Source organism: Notolepis coatsorum (assembly GCF_963971535.1).
Source record: "Notolepis coatsorum genome assembly, contig: SCAFFOLD_93, whole genome shotgun sequence".
Lineage (NCBI taxonomy): Eukaryota > Metazoa > Chordata > Actinopteri > Aulopiformes > Paralepididae > Notolepis > Notolepis coatsorum.
The window spans coordinates 550061-571069 of NW_028173116.1; the positions used below are offsets into that span (position 1 = coordinate 550061).

General features: G+C 43.8%; 1 pseudogene across 1 annotated transcript in view; it reads right to left on the minus strand.

Annotated features, from left to right (window-relative positions):
• Nucleotides 1–21009, minus strand: part of LOC311247877 (man(5)GlcNAc(2)-PP-dolichol translocation protein RFT1-like) — a 77493-nt pseudogene that overhangs the window by 55989 nt on the left and 495 nt on the right. The gene's annotated exons all lie outside the window — the stretch shown is intronic.

Consider the following 21009-nt stretch of genomic DNA (forward strand, 5'->3'; position numbering starts at 1 on the left):
GTTTTGCTGACGTTCAGGGAGAGGCAGTTCTCCTGACACCACAGTGACAGGTTCTCTACCTCTTCCAGGTAGGCCCTTTCGTCGTTGGCAGAGATCAGGCCCACCACTACTGTGTCATCAGCAAATTTGATGATGGTGTTGTTGTTCCGCTGTGCTACGCAGTCATGTGTGTACAGGGAGTAGAGGAGGGGGCTCAGAACACAGCCCTGGGGGGCCCCTATGTTGAGCGTGATGGATGAGGAGGTGCAGTTGCCGGCTCTTACCACCTGGGGTCTGCCCGTCAGGAAGTCCAGGACCCACTGGCACAGGTCATAGTTCAAGCCCAGGTCCCTGAGCTTGGCTATGAGTTTGGAGGGGACTATGGTATTGAATGCTGAGCTGTAGTCGATGAACAGCATTCTCACATAGTTCCCCTGCCTCTTGTCCAGATGTGATGCTGCTGTGTGCAGCACATGGGCTATGGCGTCCTCCGTGGACCTGTTGGGGCGATATGCAAATTGCAGAGGGTCCAGGTTGATGGGGAGGGAGGAACAGATGTAGCCCTTCACTAGCTTCTCAAAGCACTTCATGGCTATGGAGGTGAGGGCTACAGGGCGGTAGTCGTTGAGGCAAGCGGGCGTAGATTTTTTGGGTACAGGGATGATGGTGGACTTCTTCAGACAGGTGGGGATGACGGCCTGTTCCAAGGACAGGTTGAAGATGTCAGTGAATACCGGGGCCAGTTGGTCGGCACAGACTTTTAGGACGCGGCCGGGGATGCCGTCCGGTCCTGCTGCCTTCCTGATATCCACTTTTTTAAAGATCCGTCTCACCTCATGCTCTGTTACCCTGAACACTGAGTCTCCATCAGCAGACCCCCCCCCCCCCATTGCCGTGGTTTGTAGGCTGGTGTTGTTATTCACAGCCTCAAACCTCGCATAGAAGGAGTTGAGATCATTTGCTAAGGAGATGTCACTGTTCAGTTTGAGGGGGGTTCCTTTGTAGTCTGTCATTGTTCTGAGGCCCTGCCACATGCCTCTAGAGTCAGCCTGTTCAAACTGAAGTTCAACTTTATCCCTGTAACGCCGTTTTGCCTCTATTACTGCTCTCCTGACGTTGTATCTTGCCATCTTGTGTTCTTCCATGTTGCCTGTCACCAGCCCGGTGTTGTATGCTGATGTGCGCACTTTCAGAGCCTCACGGACGGATTTGTCTACCCAGGGCTTTTGATTTGGGTAGATATTAATTTTGGTGGAGGGGATTATTACTTCTACCTGAGTACAGACATAGTCAATCACCGTTTCGGTGTATTCGTTAATATTGGCTGTGTTATCACGGAATACACTCCATTCTGTGCTTCCCAGCACTGCTTGGAGTGACTCCACTGACGTCACGGCCCAACGCTTAACCTCTCGCGAGACCACCGGCGTTCGCTTGAGACTCTGTTTGTACTTAGGCAAAAGAAAAATGGCGGCGTGATCGCTTTTACCGAATGTGATGTTTGTAATTTTGTTTTACGCGCCTTTGAGGTGCTTTGGTACCATGAGGTGCACGCATAGTCGTAGTACCCTTGAATGAGTGCTCCTGCCAGAGTCTTCAGGGTATTCTTGTTTACCAGAGAGGAGATCCGGTACAAGAATCTAGTTCGTTGGTTGACTTTTTTTATTACATTGGATGCCATTTTGTCACAGGAAAGATTTGCCTCTAGGATGGAACCCAGGTAGTACGTTCGTTGATAAAGAAAAATCTATTTACCTAAATATTCACTACTCACAAGGTAAGAAAACTGTATTTTCCCAGTCTCCAAATTCACCGCCGACTCGACACATGAAAATTCCTCCACACTGGAAAGCCGTAAATCTATGTTGTTTAGTCTATCTGTTCAGTACTGCTCAGCACTGGTTCAAGCTGCACCTGACTGGCAGAGAGAATTGCTGAATATATATAGATACACAAACGTTCTAGAATGTTCGGTCATGACATCATACGGTGACATCACAAATGTTCTAGAACGTTTGCTATGACATCCTACTGTGATATCACAAATGTTCTAGAATGTTCTATTATGACAAATAAGACGGTTCAATTGTATCTAAATCCAATCAACATTCCTAATGCCGTTTCAATGTAAGGTTATAAAAATAAACATATAAACATTCATATAATACAATAATCTAAATATATAGCTTTGGCTCCTCTACAGGGGGAATACAGAGCTTCACAGTCCTATACAGTCAGTACCTATATACACAATATAAAATATAAATACAAATACAATATAAAAAGCACAAAATACAAGACAGCTCTGAACAGAATCTGCAACTGACTCGCTGATAACAAACTATCATTACACCTGGGTAAAACAGAGTCCATTCTCTTTGGATAAAATAACAAACTCAGCATGACCGACGGCTTCTCTGTTACAGTGGGTGACAATATTGTCACAAGGAAAGATGAAATTACCTACCTGGGTTCCATCCTAGAGGCAAATCTTTCCTGTGACAAAACGGCATCCAATGTAATAAAAAAAATCAACCAACAAACTCGATTCTTGTACCGGATCTCCTCTCTGGTAAACAAGAATACCCTGAAGACTCTGGCAGGAGCACTCATTCAAGGGTACTACGACTATGCTTGCACCTCATGGTACCAAAGCACCTCAAAGGCCCTAAAACAAGGCTACAAACATCACAAAACAAACTGGTCAGACTACTGCTTGGCCTTACTCCTAGAACCCACCTCATACCACTCCATCCAGACATGAAGACAGCTGTGATGGAGATGGTCAGTGGATACAGACATGATGACAGCTGTGATGGAGGTGGTCAGTGGATACAGACATGAAGACAGCTGTAATGGAGGTGGTCAGTGGATACAGACATGAAGACAGCTGTAATGGAGGTGGTCAGTGGATACAGACATGAAGACAGTTGTGATGGAGGTGGTCAGTGGATACAGACATGAAGACAGCTGTGATGGAGGTGGTCAGTGGATACAGACATGAAGACAGCTGTAATGGAGGTGGTCAGTGGATACAGACATGAAGACAGCTGTGATGGAGGTGGTCAGTGGATACAGACATGAAGACAGCTGTGATGGAGGTGGTCAGTGGATACAGACATGAAGACAGCTGTGATGGAGGTGGTCAGTGGATACAGACATGAAGACAGCTGTGATGGAGGTGGTCAGTGGATACAGACATGAAGACAGCTGTGATGGAGGTGGTCAGTGGAGGGATAGTGAAGACAGCTGTGATGGAGGTGGTCAGTGGATACAGACATGAAGACAGCTGTGATGGAGGTGGTCAGTGGATACAGACATGAAGACAGCTGTGATGGAGGTGGTCAGTGGATACAGACATGAAGACAGCTGTGATGGAGGTGGTCAGTGGATACAGACATTAAGACAGCTGTGATGGAGGTGGTCAGTGGATACAGACATGAAGACAGCTGTGATGGAGGTGGTCAGTGGATACAGACATGAAGACAGCTGTGATGGAGGTGGTCAGTGGAGGGATAGTGAAGACAGCTGTGATGGAGGCGGTCAGTGGATACAGACATGAAGACAGCTGTGATGGAGGTGGTTGTTCAAGTTATGACCGATATAATAAACACTCTTGACGACCTGCTTTAACTCCAGAGGTTGTTGTGGTTTATCTAGCTTCTCGTCACACACAGAGCTTTGTTTTTGTAGCATACATGGAATTAACTACTTCCGGCGCATGAGCGCCTAATATGGTCTGGTCTTAGAGACACCCACACAATTGTACTTCCAGTACATTCATTCACATGACATCTCCCCTTCTTTGAGTCAGAGACAGTGTATACTGTTGAATACAAAATTAGTGCAGTGTCCTCTCAAACTAGCAAATAATCTGAGCTCTTAGCAGGTTTTTTTTAACAGAGAAAGTCACAATAGAACCAAATAGTCAAACAGACACCATACCATCATAAAATTTTTTAAATAAGAATCAGCAAGCTGATCACACTATCATTAAAAGAAAACAGAATGCTATGTAAAAATCACATATAATAAAAGAAAAGACGTTTTATATTTCAGAAACCACCCAAGTGTATTAGGAATTACCAAAAACCACAGTACAGCACCTACAACTGGAGTAGTTGAGTAAAAATGTCCTTAATCCATGCTCAACTCAATTCAAAACGAGTGAAAACACAATGATGTATGTTGTGTATGTCATCAATGTCTTGATGAATTGAAAATGGAGGACCCTGATGTAAACAAGACGATGTATTTTTCTGGTCTGCATCCTCTTAGCAGTTGTTTGTATTGAGACTACTGTATTGTACCTATTCTGCAATCTGTTAATAACGTTTTCAATCAATCAATCAATCAATCAATCATGTGTTCGTTCTGATAAATAAATCAACATTGCCACCTTGTGGCGTGTGTGGGTACTGCGCTACATACTGCCTACTGCTACAAGAGAGAAAACTCTCAAACATCTCAAAACAAACTGGTCAGACTACTGCTTGACCTTACTCCTAGAACCCACCTCACCCCTGCCCACTTTGACAACCTAGGATGGCTTAGAGTAGACGACAGTACAGCAACTTGCAATGGGCCTGGTCTACAAGATACACACGACCAAGGTACCCATGTTTTGACCCGTGTCAAAATACTTCCCAAAGGTCAGTGAATACCACGATCACAACACCAGAGGGAGCTCCACAAATCATGTTAAACCCAGATTCGGCTCAAACAAGGGACTAAACACGTTTCGCAATTATGCCACATCAATGTGGAACGCCCTACCCAAAGCTGTAAAGGAATGTGAATCACTACCCACTTTCAAAAACACTCTAAAAAAACACCTACGGGAGACTGCAATTCTAAACCGGCCGCTGTAAATGTCCCCCCCCCCCCCCAATGTACAGTAAATGACCAAGTACGGTCTTGTCAATATTCCAATGTACAGTTTTGCTTGTTCAGTTGTACAGTGTCCCCCACCCACTCCTCCTACCCAACCTCCCCCCCCCAACCTCCTCCAATGTACAGTTTCTATGTCAAATGTATATACTCTCTTTTCTGGACTATTTTTGTATCACAAACAGTACTGTATTTGCAAATCTGGTATGTCATAAATGTATAGATGTAGCAGTACTGTCTATCTGTATGTCATGTATGTCATGTTATGATGAATTGAAAATGGGGGACCCTGATGTAAACAAGACGAAAGTCTTTCTCTGGTCTGCATCCCCTTAACAATTGTATGTATTGAGCTGTACTGTACTGTACCCATTCTGCAATCTGTTAATACAATTTTCAATCAATCAATCAAAACTCAAACTTGCTTCCAGTCTGATCAATGATCCAATGCTGCCACCTGCTGGTGAATGTGCAGCACTGCGCTAGTGATGTTCAGAGCGCGAGTCTCTCCAACAGGCCTCCTGCTAACATAATTGTTCAAGATGGATTTCGGTTTGCCTCGACTAGTAGACGAGAGTAGCCGAATGAAGCCGGGGGAGGAGTTAAGAGGGCGGACACTGCCGATTTCACGAGAGCCTCTCGCCTAGTATCGCGCGGCAGATACGCTTTCACGTCACCACACACACATTACACACCTGTCCAGCTCATTATAATGCGATGGCCGTGTGCAAAATTAGATCAGATTCAAATGTACAGCACACCATATACTGCTACAGTGGAATATACTATTCATATACCATAATGTATACCATCTTGTTGCGCGCTCCTGGCCGCACGCACACACAACACACTGCTGTATGTCTGTGTGTGTGTGTCTGACAGCTTGAAGTTTATCATGATGATATGATGATAAGTTGATAACGCATAACATAATAAAGTTTTCAATCAATCAAACGTCTCATAACTCCCTGGCTGTCACATGGCTGGTGACTGACAACTTTTCTGAGCCAATAGGCGCTTTGCGCGACCGTAGCAAGTCGCTTCCCAGCAGTGGTGCGTTATTGAAATCATCTGGAGTGACACGCACCACGTGCACGCGCGCTCCCGGCGCGTGCGCGAGCTCCCGCGAATGCGCATTTAATGTCCCCTCGCTTGGGCACAGACTAAAGACAGTGCCTAATTGCGTCTACAAATGGAATGTAACACGTCTTCACAACAAGGTAGGTGTGAATGTGTCTGAGAACGTATTTAACACACCTGACGACCGGTGCTATTGATATGCAAATAGCGAGTGAGGTTACACACCGTGCTACCCAGTCCCATGAACAACGCATGCCTGCTTCCCAGCCGGGAGCAGCCGGCTGAGAGGTACTGTGGCGCCTCGCTCTAAAGGCTGCTTGTGGCTCGCTCCCGCGGGAGTTCCGCGCCTCGCCTCGCCAGATTTTCAGAGCAAATCGGACAACATTCTAACCGTCATGCAACGCGCTTGGCGAGGCAGTAGTCAAACCTGCGCAGATCTGCGTCCGCCTATCCCATCTTGAACAAGCCCGGCTTCCTGTTCAGTCACGTGGTACGGCGCGCGAGCCTATCAACGTAATCATCTACGTCATCAACACGAGACTCTACACACTCCACGTGATCTCCCTGATGACTCTACAGTCGCTTTGTGTTTTTACTGTGTGAGGTCGCTCTGCAGAACTCGACACCAAGAAAGACTTTCTACTGAAACCTCTGATCCAACCTCCTTCGGGTGGAAACAGATCTCACTGTGGACACCACGACATCTGTAAGTACATTATATACACTATACAAATAAAGTTATTATTATGTTCACCTTGTTCTCCTCTTCTTGCTCTTTCCTCGACGTTGTTCAATCCAGCTTCATTGTAAAAATGCCAAATGTTGTGTTTTCATGTGTCGTACTTTACCGTCTCCGTGGTCAACTAACTGCGAGCATCTGCAGCGACGTGATTCTCTTCACAATAGAATATTACATTTCTCCTGATACCGGAAGCTTTATTGATAAAAAATAAGTAAAACATCAGTGATGAATGAATGAATGATTGAGAACTTTATTTAACAGATTGCAGAATGGGTACAAAGTACGGCTCAATACACACAATTGTTAAGGGGATGCAGACCAGAGAAAGACTTTCGTCTTGTTTACATCAGGGTCCCCCATTTTCAATTCAGCATGACATTTATGACATACTCAACATACATGACATTTATGGCATAGGGACATACAGGTATTTAGTACTGATACATTTGTGACAAACGGTATTCAAATATACAGTACTGTTACTGATAGATCCTGACATAGTATATACATATGATGGGGAGGGGACTGTACATTAGGAGGGGGTGGGTGGGTGGGAGAGAAATATACATATGGTGGGGTGGAGACTGTACATTAGGAGGGGGTGGGTGGGTGGGTGGGAGAGAAATATACATATGGTGGGGTGGAGACTGTACATTAGGAGGGGGTGGGTGGGAGAGAAATATACATATGGTGGGGTGGAGACTGTACATTAGGAGGGGGTGGGTGGGAGAGAAATATACATATGATGGGGAGGGGACTGTACATTAGGGGTGGGTGGGTGGGAGAGAAATATACATACGGCTGGGAGAGAATATATACATGCGGTTTGATAGTGATAGAAAGCTGCTGTTTGATAGTGTTTTATTTTTCTTGTCCTTTTTTTGACAATTGACAATATGGATGTATTGTTTAGCCCAAGAGTAGCCTATTGATAATTTGTTTGCAGTATGTTTATCAGATCAACATAAGCAAAAATCCACAGAAAAGGTCTTTCCTCCTTTGCCTTAGTTTCAGCCATAGGCCACAACAGGATTAACAAGATTCAAGATTGTTTTATTGTCATGTGCACAGTTACACAGACAGTTTGCCGTACAATGAAAATCTTATTTACAGGCCCTGGATTTCCCCAAGGGGATCAATAAAGGAATATATGATCTTATTACATGGCGTTTTCACATTCGCCGAAATGCTTGATTGTGATTGGTCAATAGCGCTCGGTTGCCCCTAACAGCGGTCAGTTATTTCTCTATAATTCACCGCTGCCAGGGGCAACCGAGCAATAATGACCGGTGATACGGGTAAATAGCTCTATTGACCAATCACAATCGCGACCGAGCAATAATGACCGCTGTTCGCAGCTGGAGCAATCAAGCCCACTGACACACACTGCATCAGTGCAATCAGACACTAATAATAATAACTTTATTTGGGCTGACTGAGCCACAGAACAACTGTGTCTGCATTTGATCTCGTCTTGTCGATGGTGTAAAATGAATTAGGTATATTGTTAGCAGGGACCGAAACTAAAGCCCGCCGCCCGCCAGGGGCGCTCAGTTTTTACCTTTGGCGCTTGACACTTAGAGGGCTGCCCGCCGTGTGGCGTGTAGACGTGTAGTTCATAACGATACTCTTATTTTGATTGTGCGAGTACAGATTATAGCCTCTCGTCTTTTTTTTCTCCGCTGCGAGATCGTTAAAAAACTACAAGTCCCACATTGCACTCAAGTCAACGGTCCAATCACAGTAGAGTGACGTGACTGGTTTCATGAGAAAGAAAGCAAATGACCAATCAGAAGCTCTCATTTGGCTTGTTTACTTCCTGAAACGCCACCATTGCGATATGCGGGCAGTCTGCTCTAGTCTATATCAGACCTCCATGAGCTACCGTTACTGTTTAAACAATGACCCAGTCAACTATTCACTTTTAGTTTAATACATGACGAGGCATTGTCTAACGGTATCTAGCTGGCTAGCTACTGATAGCTGCTGATATCAACAAATGCTCCAGCAATAGTCGACTCGAGTGCATAATACCTCCGTTCCCTCGTTAGCTAGCTTAGCTAGCTCACGTTAGATCGATCTGTCCCAGTAAACTAAATTGTCTTAACGTTTTCTACCGGGCTAGCAGTAGCTACAGATAGCTCCTGATATCAATGTCTTATAACATTGATTGAATGCGTATTCTAGCTGAGGGCATGTTGAATGTGATTTGACAAAAGAACCGTAACGTTATAAATAGGGTCCATCTGCATCGCCGGAGAATCCTTGCATGCTGAATGTAGGGTCTAGCTGAATATAGGGTCTAGCTGCAGGGCCGGAGAATCCTTGCTGGAGCTGGAGGCTACTCAAGTATAGACAGTGGAGCTGTTTGCAGATAGCAAGCATTTTGACTTATTGCGTGTTGGCGATGTCTCGCAGATAATACAACTACAAATATGATTATATAATATATATTTTATTTAAATTTTTCTTTTTTATATAAAATATATATATATATATTTTTAATCAAAAAAAAATTGGCAGGTAAGAAATATGCTTGGCGGGTAGACTCTTCCCATCTACCCGCCACTGGCCGGTGAGTCAAAAAGTTAATTTCGCTCCCTGATTGTTAGTAAGTTAGCCATGTAATAAGCGGGATAATGTATAGCTATACTCGGTCATTGTCGCAAAATAATTGACCTTCACTGACGTTTAGAACACCTCTGTGAGGCGCCTCGGTATTCTAAACTCCGTGGCGGTCAATTATTTTGCGACAATGACCTCGTAGCTATACATTATCCCTTACTTATCTATATTCACAAACAGTTTCTACCCACAGGCCATCAGGCTTGTGAATGCTAGCCCCCCCCCCCCCCCTCTTTATTTTATGCCAGGCAGACACTCTGACCTGACTGCTGCTGTGACCTCACAGTTTGATTGATTGATTGATTGAAAACTGTATTAACAGATTGCAGAATGGGTACAGTACAGCTCAATACACACAATTGTTAAGGGGATGCAGACCAGAGAAAGACTTTCGTCTTGTTTGCCCATTTTCAATTCATAACATTTATGACATACATGACATACATGTGGGGCGGCGTGGCTCAGGGGTAGAGCGGGTCGTCCAATGATCGAAGGGTTGGTGGTTCGAATCCCGCTCAAGCCCATGTCCATCCCACTGCCGTTGTGTCCTTGGGCAAGACACTTAACCTACTTGCCTCGTATGAATGTGTATGCATGTGAATGAATGTTGGTGGTGGTCGGAGGGGCCGTAGGCGTTGATTATTCGCCACGCTTCCGTGAGTCTGCCTCAGGGCAGCTCTGGCTGCAATTGTAGCTTACCACCACCGGTATGACTGTGTATGAACGAATAATGGACTCTGTAAGCGCTCTGGGGTCTCTGGGGTGTCACAAAGAGCGCTATATAAATCCAATCCATTATTATTATTATTTATACAGATAAACAGTACTGTTACATCCAGACATTTAGCTAGCTGAGGGAGCTGTTCACAAGCCTGATGGAAAGGCCTGTAGAAACTGTTTGTCAGTCTCGTAGTCCTGGATTTCAGACTCCTGTAGCGCCTGCCTGATGGCAGGAGGTTGAAGAGTCTGTGTTGGGGGTGTGTGCTGTCCTTAATGATGTCATGGGCTCTCCTGGTGGCCCTGGTAGAGTAATGTCCTGAAGTGAGGGGAAGGCTGCTCGAGAGATGTACTGAGCAGTTTTAATCACTCGCTGGAGTGCCTTCCTCTCCTTAGCAGTGCAGTTTCCACACCAGACCGTGATTGAGCTGGTAAGGACACTCTCATCCGTACTTCTATAGAAGTTGCTGAGAATTTTGGGTGGCATGCCAAATATTCTCAGCCTTCTTAGGAAGTACAGTTGCTGCTGGGATTGTTCTGTTGGGTGTCGTGAGCCCAGGTGGGGTCCAAGGAATTTAAAGGTTTTCACCCTCTGTCACCTCTGTCTCACCTCTGTCTCACCCTGTCTCACCTCTGTCTCACCTCTGTCTCACCTCACCCTGTCTCACCTCTGTCTCACATTTGTCTCACCTCTGTCTCACCTCACCTCTGTCCCTGTCCACTTCTCCAGCACCAGTCTCTCTGTTAGTTACAGACTGAGGCCCCTCCAGCACCAGTCTCTCAGTTAGTTACAGACTGAGGCCCCTCCAGCACCAGTCTCTCAGTTAGTTACAGACTGAGGCCCCTCCAGCACCAGTCTGTTAGTTACAGACTGAGGCCCCTCCAGCACCAGTCTCTGTTAGTTACAGACTGAGGGCCCTCCAGCACCAGTCTCTGTTAGTTACAGACTGAGGCCCCTCCAGCACCAGTCTCTGTTAGTTACAGACTGAGGGCCCTCCAGCACCAGTCTCTCAGTTAGTTACAGACTGAGGCCCCTCCAGCACCAGTCTCTCAGTTAGTTACAGACTGAGGCCCCTCCAGCACCAGTCTCTCAGTTAGTTACAGACTGAGGCCCCTCCAGCACCAGTCTCTCAGTTAGTTACAGACTGAGGGCCCTCCAGCACCAGTCTCTCTGTTAGTTACAGACTGAGGCCCCTCCAGCACCAGTCTCTCAGTTAGTTACAGACTGAGGCCCCTCCAGCACCAGTCTCTCAGTTAGTTACAGACTGAGGCCCCTCCAGCACCAGTCTCTCAGTTAGTTACAGACTGAGGCCCCTCCAGCACCAGTCTCTCAGTTAGTTACAGACTGAGGCCCCTCCAGCACCAGTCTCTCAGTTAGTTACAGACTGAGGCCCCTCCAGCACCAGTCTCTCAGTTAGTTACAGACTGAGGCCCCTCCAGCACCAGTCTCTCAGTTAGTTACAGACTGAGGCCCCTCCAGCACCAGTCTCTCAGTTAGTTACAGACTGAGGCCCCTCCAGCACCAGTCTCTCAGTTAGTTACAGACTGAGGCCCCTCCAGCACCAGTCTCTCAGTTAGTTACAGACTGAGGCCCCTCCAGCACCAGTCTCTCTGTCTCTCACTAGGCTGTGTTTTAAAATGTCTTACACCTTTTACAAGCGATGGTATAAAAAGCTGAAAAGATGCATATGTTGCAGCTTTTATTTTGAAAGTTTCTGATAGAAAGTCATATTGTTGTCGCTAGCTTGACACAGGTCTTTGTTACGAAGCTTGCGTTACAATCTCTTGGAAGATTCAAGCACTTTGACAAAAATAAGTTTGGCAGATGTAGGCTATTGTCGGTGCATTATGAACTATGACATGAAGGTATCTTTTTCTCTTAACCTGCTATAATTTAGCCTTTAGTTTTTTGGCAAATAATCCACTCCGTCCACCATGATGAATTTGTTTTGTGCATCTTTGTGTCGACGTCTAGAAGAGAACCCCCTAATGGATTGTCCAGACGTCCACATGCTTCCCATCACCCGCGGCAACGAGGATGGTCTGCTGGACACAGACAAGCTCGCCAGAGGTGATCATTTTACCACTTCATTTACATTCCTTAAAGTAATTTTGTTCTTCATTTCTATCATTCCTAAACACCTCATGGATGTCAATCAATCTACATTTTATCACGGACTCAGGGTCCATATAAAAGACAATACATGACAGGAAGGGGTGAACCATACACACATATTCTGGGGATGCCAGAAGATAAGGTACTACTGGGAAGAGATAGGAGGGACAATAAATTAAATAATAGGATACGAAATACCCCAGGGAGGCCAAGTGTTGTATTTGGGGAATCTATCACAAGAAGGAATCCAAGGGGAAGACAAATACTTGATTAAGATATTGATAGTGGCAGCCAAAAAAGCTTTAACTAAACTGTGGTACAAGGTAGAAGTGCCGATGAAAGACCAATGGATAGAGATAGTAGAGGGGATACAGGAAATGGAGAGAATCACACATCTGCTGAGGCTGCAAGAAGAAAAGTATGAATGGAAATGGGGAAAGTGGGAAGAATATAGGAGGGGAAGTAACGACATCACAGGATTGAAAAGGATACAAGGAAATAAATGGAAATGTAAATAAATAATGCAATTATAGAATGGACCGAAGGACCCATGCCACACTTTTTATTTTCTCATTTTTGTCTTTATTTTATATTTATGTACTGTTGATATTGTATTGTCTATGAATGTTGTCTATGTATGTTGTTTAAAAAATAAAAAAAAGAAAAAAAAGACAATACATAGAACAAATTACACATAAAACATAGTTTAAAAGATAAGAAAAGAAAATACTGATTAATGTCTTACATAAAGACAACTGTCTCAGGGATAGATCCACAAAGAATGGATTGCACTGTGTTAGTTGCACCCTTACTTACAATTCATTATGAATTGAAAATGGGGGACCCTGGTGTAAAAAAGACGAAAGTCTTTCTCTGGTCTGCATCCCCTTAACAATTGTGTGTATTGAGCCGTACTGTATTGTACCCATTCTGCAATCTGTTGATAACATTTTCATTCAATCAATCTGTGTGGTTGATACGGTTACATTACTGGGAGTCATAATAGATAGTCGACTGACATGGGTAGAGCACATTGACACAGTGGCTAAGAAAATGGGTAATGGCCTCGTATGAATGTGTATGCATGTGAATGAATGTTGGTGGTGGTCGGAGGGGCCGTAGGCGATGATTATTCGCCACGCTTCCGTGAGTCTGCCTCAGGGCAGCTCTGGCTGCAATTGTAGCTTACCACCACCGGTATGACTGTGTATGAACGAATAATGGACTCTGTGAAGCGCTCTGAGTCAGAGAAGAGCGCTATATAAAATCCAATCCATTATTATTATTATTATTATTTATATGGCAAGAAAATGCCTTCCTTATGTTCCAGCACATATTCTAGGACAGGTCGTTAAGTCATTAGTTTTAAGCCACCTGGACTGCTGCTCACCTGTTTGGGCCTCTGCATCTGACAGTGCACAGAGGAAACTACTAATGACCCAGAACAGAGCTGCCAGACTAGTCCTACATTGCCCCATAACAACAAACATAAACAGTATGCATAGGGAACTCTTATGGTTATTGGTAGATAAAAGGCTTGTCTTAAATATAGAGATGTTCCGATACCATTTTTTCCTTCCCGATCCGATTCCGATACCTAAGCCAGGGCTCGAAATTAACATTTTTACTTGGTAGCACTGGTGCTCCCAACTTCAAAAAGTTGGGAGCACCAGCAAACATTTAGGAGCACCCATCAAAATGTAAGGAGCACCAACAATATATATGTAATATATATTTAGTATTGATAAAAAAACGACAATATAACAGTACTGTAATTCAGTAAAACAGTGAAAGTAGCCTTAAACTATGTAGTGTAGACCTAGTAGTGTAGCCTATAGTGTAGACTAGGCATGTGCCGGTATGACATTTTGAGGGTACGATAACCTTGGGCAAAAATACCACGTTTCACTGTATTCTGTACATAAAAAAATCCCCCATTGAACAAAACGTCTTTTATTACAGTGCACAATAAGCTTTTCTGTAAGTGTTATTTATGAATGTGTGACGACTGTCTGTATTACACACAGAGGGAACTGTCTGACCACTTTCAAACTAAGTACAGAATATACAATACTTCCATTTGACATTAGCTATTTATGGGTGGAATATTCCGATTCTAGATCAGTCACATTAAACTTTCTTTTTGTATAGCTTATAGGGGTGGGCTTGAGTAATCGATTGATCGATTACTCACGGCTATGAGAACTCGAACTTTCAGCCAACAACAGCCAGCTAATTAATGAATGAATGAAAACTTTATTTAACAGATTGCAGAATGGGTACAATACAGTACGGCTCAATACACCCAATTGTTAAGGGGATGCAGACCAGAGAAAGACGTTTGTCTTGTTTACATCAGGGTCCCCCATTTTCATTTCATAGTGACATTTATGACATACACAACATACATGACATTTATGACATAGGGACATACATGGTATACAGGTATATAGTACTGTTACATTTGTGACATTACACATTACTGTTACCCAGAAATCCTAACATAAAATATATACATATGATGGGGAGGAGACTGTACATTAGGAGGGGAGAAACCCCTCTTTATCATCAATGTACATAGATACACACACTACTGCACTATGAAATGCCAGCCAGCTAGCTGGCTACCCGAATCCACAACAGCCAGGCAGCCAACCGTACAAAATACAGTCTCAGCCAATCACATCGATTTGTACAGTTAGTTAGCTCCACTCCATTGCGAATTAAAAGGTAGTCAGTATTAGCTAGCTACAGTTGCTAGGTAGCTAACGTTAGCTAGCTAGCTAGCCAACAGCTGCAAAAACGAATGCATATGATGGTATCAGCCGTTGACACAAGCGCCTATCAGTAGCTAGCCAGCTACATAACGTTAAACAACGCCTTGTGCAACGCCTTGTGCAACGCCTTGTGCGTTATTTTGTTAAGTGATGTTGAAAGAGGAGCTGCTCTCTTCAGAGCGAATGAGAGATGTTGACTAGATTGTGGTTCTCAACTGGTCTAGCCTCGGGACCCAACATTTTCCTTAGTCATTAAGTCGCGACCCAATTAACCACTATGATTTATTTCAATTTCTTTTTTACAGTAATACACAATCTTTCATGCACTGTTAAAAACATGAAATAAACACAAAAAATTGCAACAAAAGTGCAACTAGGGCTAAAAACCCAATGAAATTAAATAATATATGTTTCTTAGCAGACTTCTTAGCTTAACATAACAAACCTAAGTTTTGGGGGAACTAATGGGATAACTAATGAAATAAAATAATAATAATAAATAATATTATGCTTCTTAGCAGACTTCTCTACAGTAAGTTTGGGGGAACTAATGGGATAACTGGGGTTGCAACAAAAGTGCAACTAGGGCTAAAAACACAATGAAATAAAATAATAATAATAAATAATCTATCCTTCTTAGCAGACTTCTTACCTTAACATCCCAGGGAACTAATGGGAGTCTCAAAGTCTGGGGTGATGGTAGACAAAGCAACTCTGAGGTCATGCTCAATGTCCAATCTGTTCCTCTGCTTTGTCTTCAGCTGGACCAGAGCTGAGAAGCCACTTTCACAAAGATAGGTAGTTAAAAAACACGTTTTTACACACACATTCGCGACCCACTCAAAATGGTCCCGACCCACCAGTTGAGAAACACTGGACTAGACGGTCTGTGAGGGGGAGGGGCATGGGCAATGCGAGCACTGGGAGCAGCGTGTGTGAATGTGTGTGCGTCAACAACTTGCTGTAGGATGAGAGAAGACAGCGAGGCTTGAAGGCTAATCTTAACCAATCTAAAATCAGCATTAAATGTAAGAACGTCAAGCTCACGTTTGATTGGTTAGAAGGGTCACTGTCAACTCACAAGGCACATACTGAGTGACAAACTAGCGAATGGAGAGGGGGAGGAGGAGCAGGGGAGGAAACTAACTTTTTGGCTTACCAGCCAACTGGCGAGTATCTGATTTTTTTTTACCAGCCATTTTCAATCATAGTAAAATAATCACACCGTGTCTCTACTCTTTAAAATATGTATTAGCATAAAACATTAATCTCTACTCTTCACAATATTAGCATAAAACATATTAACATGAAAGAGGTATCTATTCTGGACTGGGTTGGGCTGAACTGGGCAGTGAAAGATGCTGGGTTGGACTGGGTTGGGCAGTGAAAGAAAAAAACCGAAGTATGTTGTGAAGTGTATAGATAGATGTGAAATATATAGATGTAGCAGTAGTCTATCTGTATGTCATGTTATGATGAATTGAAAATGCCGTACTGTATTGTACCCATTCTGCAATCTGTTAATAAAGTTTTCAATCAATCAAGTTAACTTTGAACCTCGGTTGTCAAGCCTCGTCAATGTTGTGTATGCATCTGGGTAGGCACACTGTGCCTTTAAGACAGCACGGTGGTCTTACGACAGTACCGTCAAGTGTTGTGATAACGTCAGTTGGGTTGGTGTGCTGTTGTACACAGTGCGCTGGTTGAGCTTAGCTAGCCCCTTTCGTGACTGCGATGTGCAAGCCAGGGGCTTTTGAGCATGAAATAAAATGTCTAACCTTACGTCGTAGTCCGGTGCTTTTTTGGAAACATTATAGTCATAACAGATACACCTAGCTGGCTGCTTTGAGCACACAGGGCTAACGTTAGCTAGCAAGCAGCTATCGCTAAAACTAGAAGCTAACCACTGTATACATTTCCAGTAGACTAACATTACACCTCTGTGATTTAAATGTGTCCTTAGTAACTTATACTCGAGGGTTGTACTAGGGTTGGATGCAGTTCCCCGTTGGTCAGTCTGTCTGTTTTCCATCTTCTGCTGTGTTTAACGTTATCCGTTTGAGAGTGCTCCTGATGGCTAGCCTAGTAACGCAGGACTTTTATCATTATATGTCCGCGGGTTGGCCAGTACTGCGCAAACTTTTATTAAACATTATATGTCCGCGGGTGGTCTTGTGCAGTGCTCTCGTGGCACTGTCAACTAAAGCGAGCACTCAGAAGACGCGCACCGTTTGCCAGTGCAGTCAGTGATTGCAGAATGTTTTTTTTTTTTGTATACTCGCCAGACTGGCGAGTGGTCTTCATGAATCACTCGCCAAACGTAAAAAATACTCTCATTTGGCGAGTAAAGTGGCCTAATTTCCTCCCCTGAGGAGGAGGTTGCACCAGAACAATTATTTGCACTTGCACGAATGCTCCCAATTATATTTTGAGGTTGCACGCAAAAAGCTAAAACAGAAGGCCGGCTGTCACAAAACAGTCACATCTAGAGACCTCAAAACTTACTCTAGAGAGGCCTTTAACCTAGAACTGGGGAGCTTGGACTGGTCAGATGAACTCAGTGGTGCACAGGTTGAAGAAACATGGCTTGGATTCAAAACCAAATTCACAGCAATACTCAACAACATGGCACCCATAAGAACCACCAGGGTTAAAAATCACGCTGAGCCATGGATGCACACTGAAATACTGGCCGCTATGAAAACCAGAGACAAAAAATGCTCTGAACTTCATAAAAGTCAGACAAAGCTTTCCAAAAGCTCAAACAGTGAACTCCAAGCCCACGTGGTTGAACTAAAAATTCAAAGAAACAGACTAAGAAATGACGTAAACACCATGATCAGAACCGCAAAAAGAAATTTCATCAACGACAAAACTGAGGAAAACAAAAACAAACCCCGCAAACTTTGGAAATTACTCAATAATCAACTAGGCTGCAGTAAAAAACTTAAAACCAGATTCTCAAACATAAACATAAAGACGGACAACACGCTCATCACAGACGAGCTGGATGTAGCCAATTACTTAAACATCTTCTTCACAAACATAGCCACAACACTGGTAAACAAACTACCCTCCCACTCAGGGCATTATGGGGTAGAACACATAGTAGCATACTACAAAAACCTAGGGGTCCACAAAGACGACTTCAAACTTGAAATGGTAACAACCGATGAGGTACTCAAAAAATTGAGCGCCCTCCAACCTAACAAGGCCACTGGCCATGACAACATCCCCTCCAAATTCCTCAGAGACGCAGCAGCCGCCATCACCCCAGTCATCACACACATAATAAACCTATCTATAAAACAGGGGCACGTCCCCAAGGACTTCAAAATTGCGAGAGTGACCCCTCTGCACAAAAAGGTCAGCAAATTAGACCCAGGCAACTACCGCCCTGTTTCTATTCTTACCTCCATCTTGAAAGTCATGGAGAAAATAAGTCTACGAACAGGTCGAAAAGTACCTGGCGGAAAAAAATCTAATCTACGAATTCCAATCTGGCTTCAGAACGTCCCACTCCACTGACACATGCCTCCTCTATTTGAACGACCACATCAAACAAGAGGTGGACGCGGGCAAATACTGCGGCATGGTCATGCTGGACCTACAAAAGGCCTTCGACACTGTCAATCACTCCATTCTGATGGACAAGCTAAAAGCAATTGGTTTTGATAGCTGTGAGCTGGATGCAATCCTACCTGGAGGGGAGAGAACAGATGGTAGAGGTAAACGGTACTCTATCCCCCCCCCTCACAGTGAGCTGTGGTGTTCCACAAGGAAGCATACTAGGACCGCTACTCTTCCTAATGTATGCAAATGACATGTCGTCAGCCTGTGACTGCAACTTGTTCCTGTTTGCGGACGACTCAGCCCTGCTGGTCTCTGACAAGAACAAGTTGCAGGTTGAAAAAACCCTCAGCTCGGAACTAGGCAAAATCTGCATATGGCTCGCTGATAACAAACTATCATTACACATGGGCAAAACAGAGTCCATTCTCTTCGGTTCAAATAACAAACTCAGCAAGACCGACGGCTTCTCAGTTACAGTGGGTGACAATATTGTCACAAGGAAAGACGAAATTACCTACCTGGGTTCCATCCTAGAGGCAAATCTTTCCTGTGACAAAATGGCATCCAATGTAATAAAAAAAAGTCAACCAACGAACTAGATTCTTGTACCGGATCTCCTCTCTGGTAAACAAGAATACCCTGAAGACTCTGGCAGGAGCACTCATTCAAGGGTACTATGACTATGCGTGCACCTCATGGTACCAAAGCACCTCAAAGGCGCTTAAAACAAAATTACAAACATCACAAAACAAACTGGTCAGACTACTACTTGACCTGAACCCCAGAACCCACCTCACCCCTGCCCACTTTGACAACCTAGGATGGCTTAGAGTAGACGACAGAGTACAGCAACTTGCAATGGGCCTGGTCTACAAGATACACTATACGACCGGGGTGCCCATGTACAAAGGTCAGTGAATACCACAACACCAGAGGAAGCTCAACAAATCATGTTAAACCCAGATTCGGCTCAAACAAGGGACTAAACACGTTTCGCAATTATGCCACAACAATGTGGAACGCCCTACCCAAAGCTGTAAAGGAATGTGAATCCCTGCCCACATTCAAAACCGCTCTTAAAGAGCACCTACGGGAGGCTGCAATTCGAAACTGGCCACCGTAAATGCCCAAAACCCCCACCACCTCCTAATAGACAGTCTCCTCCCCACCGCATGTATATATTCCCTCCCCACCGTATGTATATTTCTCTCCCACCCACCCACCCCCTCCTAATGTACAGTCCCCTCCCCATCATATGTATATACTCTGTCAGGATCTAGGGGTAACAGTACTGTATATTTGAATACCGTTTATGTCACAAATGTATCAGTACTAAATACCTATATGTCCCTATGCCATAAATGTCATGTATGTTGTGTATGTCATAAATGTCTATATGAATTGAAAATGGGGGACCCTGATGGAAACAAGACAAACGTCTTTCTCAGGTCTGCATCCCCTTAACAATTGTATGTATTGAGCCGTACTGTATTGTACCCATTCTGCAATCTGTTAAATAAAGTTTTCATTCATTCATTCATTCACAGATGCAATTTTGGTTGCATATGCGACAAATTCGGTCGCAATTTCGAGCCCTGTAAGCTTTGGGTATCGGCCGATACCGATACTGATCCGATACCAGTGCATACATTAAAAAAATTATAATAATAATATTATATAAATTATAAAACTTTTTTTATATATATTTTTTTTTACAGTTACAGATACTGTTTTATATATAATGTTTTTTTAGTAATAACTAGAAAGTAATGGTATTTAATCAACAACAGGTGATTGTATAGCTTAGTATTAGTATCATTAATTGACAATTATGCTCAATGAGTTCACCCACGGAAAGGTTGTTGGGACATTGGTTCCGCACGGACGTTATACGTTGTTGCACTTGCTATCCACAGTAGCCAGTCTGCTCCGGTTCAGTTAGCTAGTAGCAGAGGCTCTGACTAGTAGTAACGTCTATGTTGTGATTTTTAATGCACAATAAATATTCAACATTCTCTTTTGAGACTCCGCCTCAGGCACTAAAAGCTAAACATTGTCACCAGTATGGCTGTCCGCAACATGTCAGTAATTGCGTGCATGTGTGGGAGAGGTCGATCAGTGACGACACTTAGGTTAGCCATTTAGCGTGAGCTAGATGGAAAGACAATGTAACGTTACTGGTGAAAAAGTGATTTACCTTGGAATACTCCTTTGCCAACTTGCTGTACTTTGCTTGCAGGTCTGCAGCCATTATTGCTGGATTATGAATAGCTCCAACTTTAGCCAAGGTAACGTTAAGCTAAAACTAGCTTTTCAGATAGCTCTTCAGCTAATGCTAATAACACCAGCAAGCGAACACATCAGAGCTCCCGTCAACACCGCTCTGTCGGGACGATGGCATTTAAGAAAGTATCTGCTGTTAAAATGACAAACGGCATTGACACTTTAATTCACGGTCGATTAAAAACACGTTTGTTTTATAATGCTCACTTCAGCAGGAGTATACATCA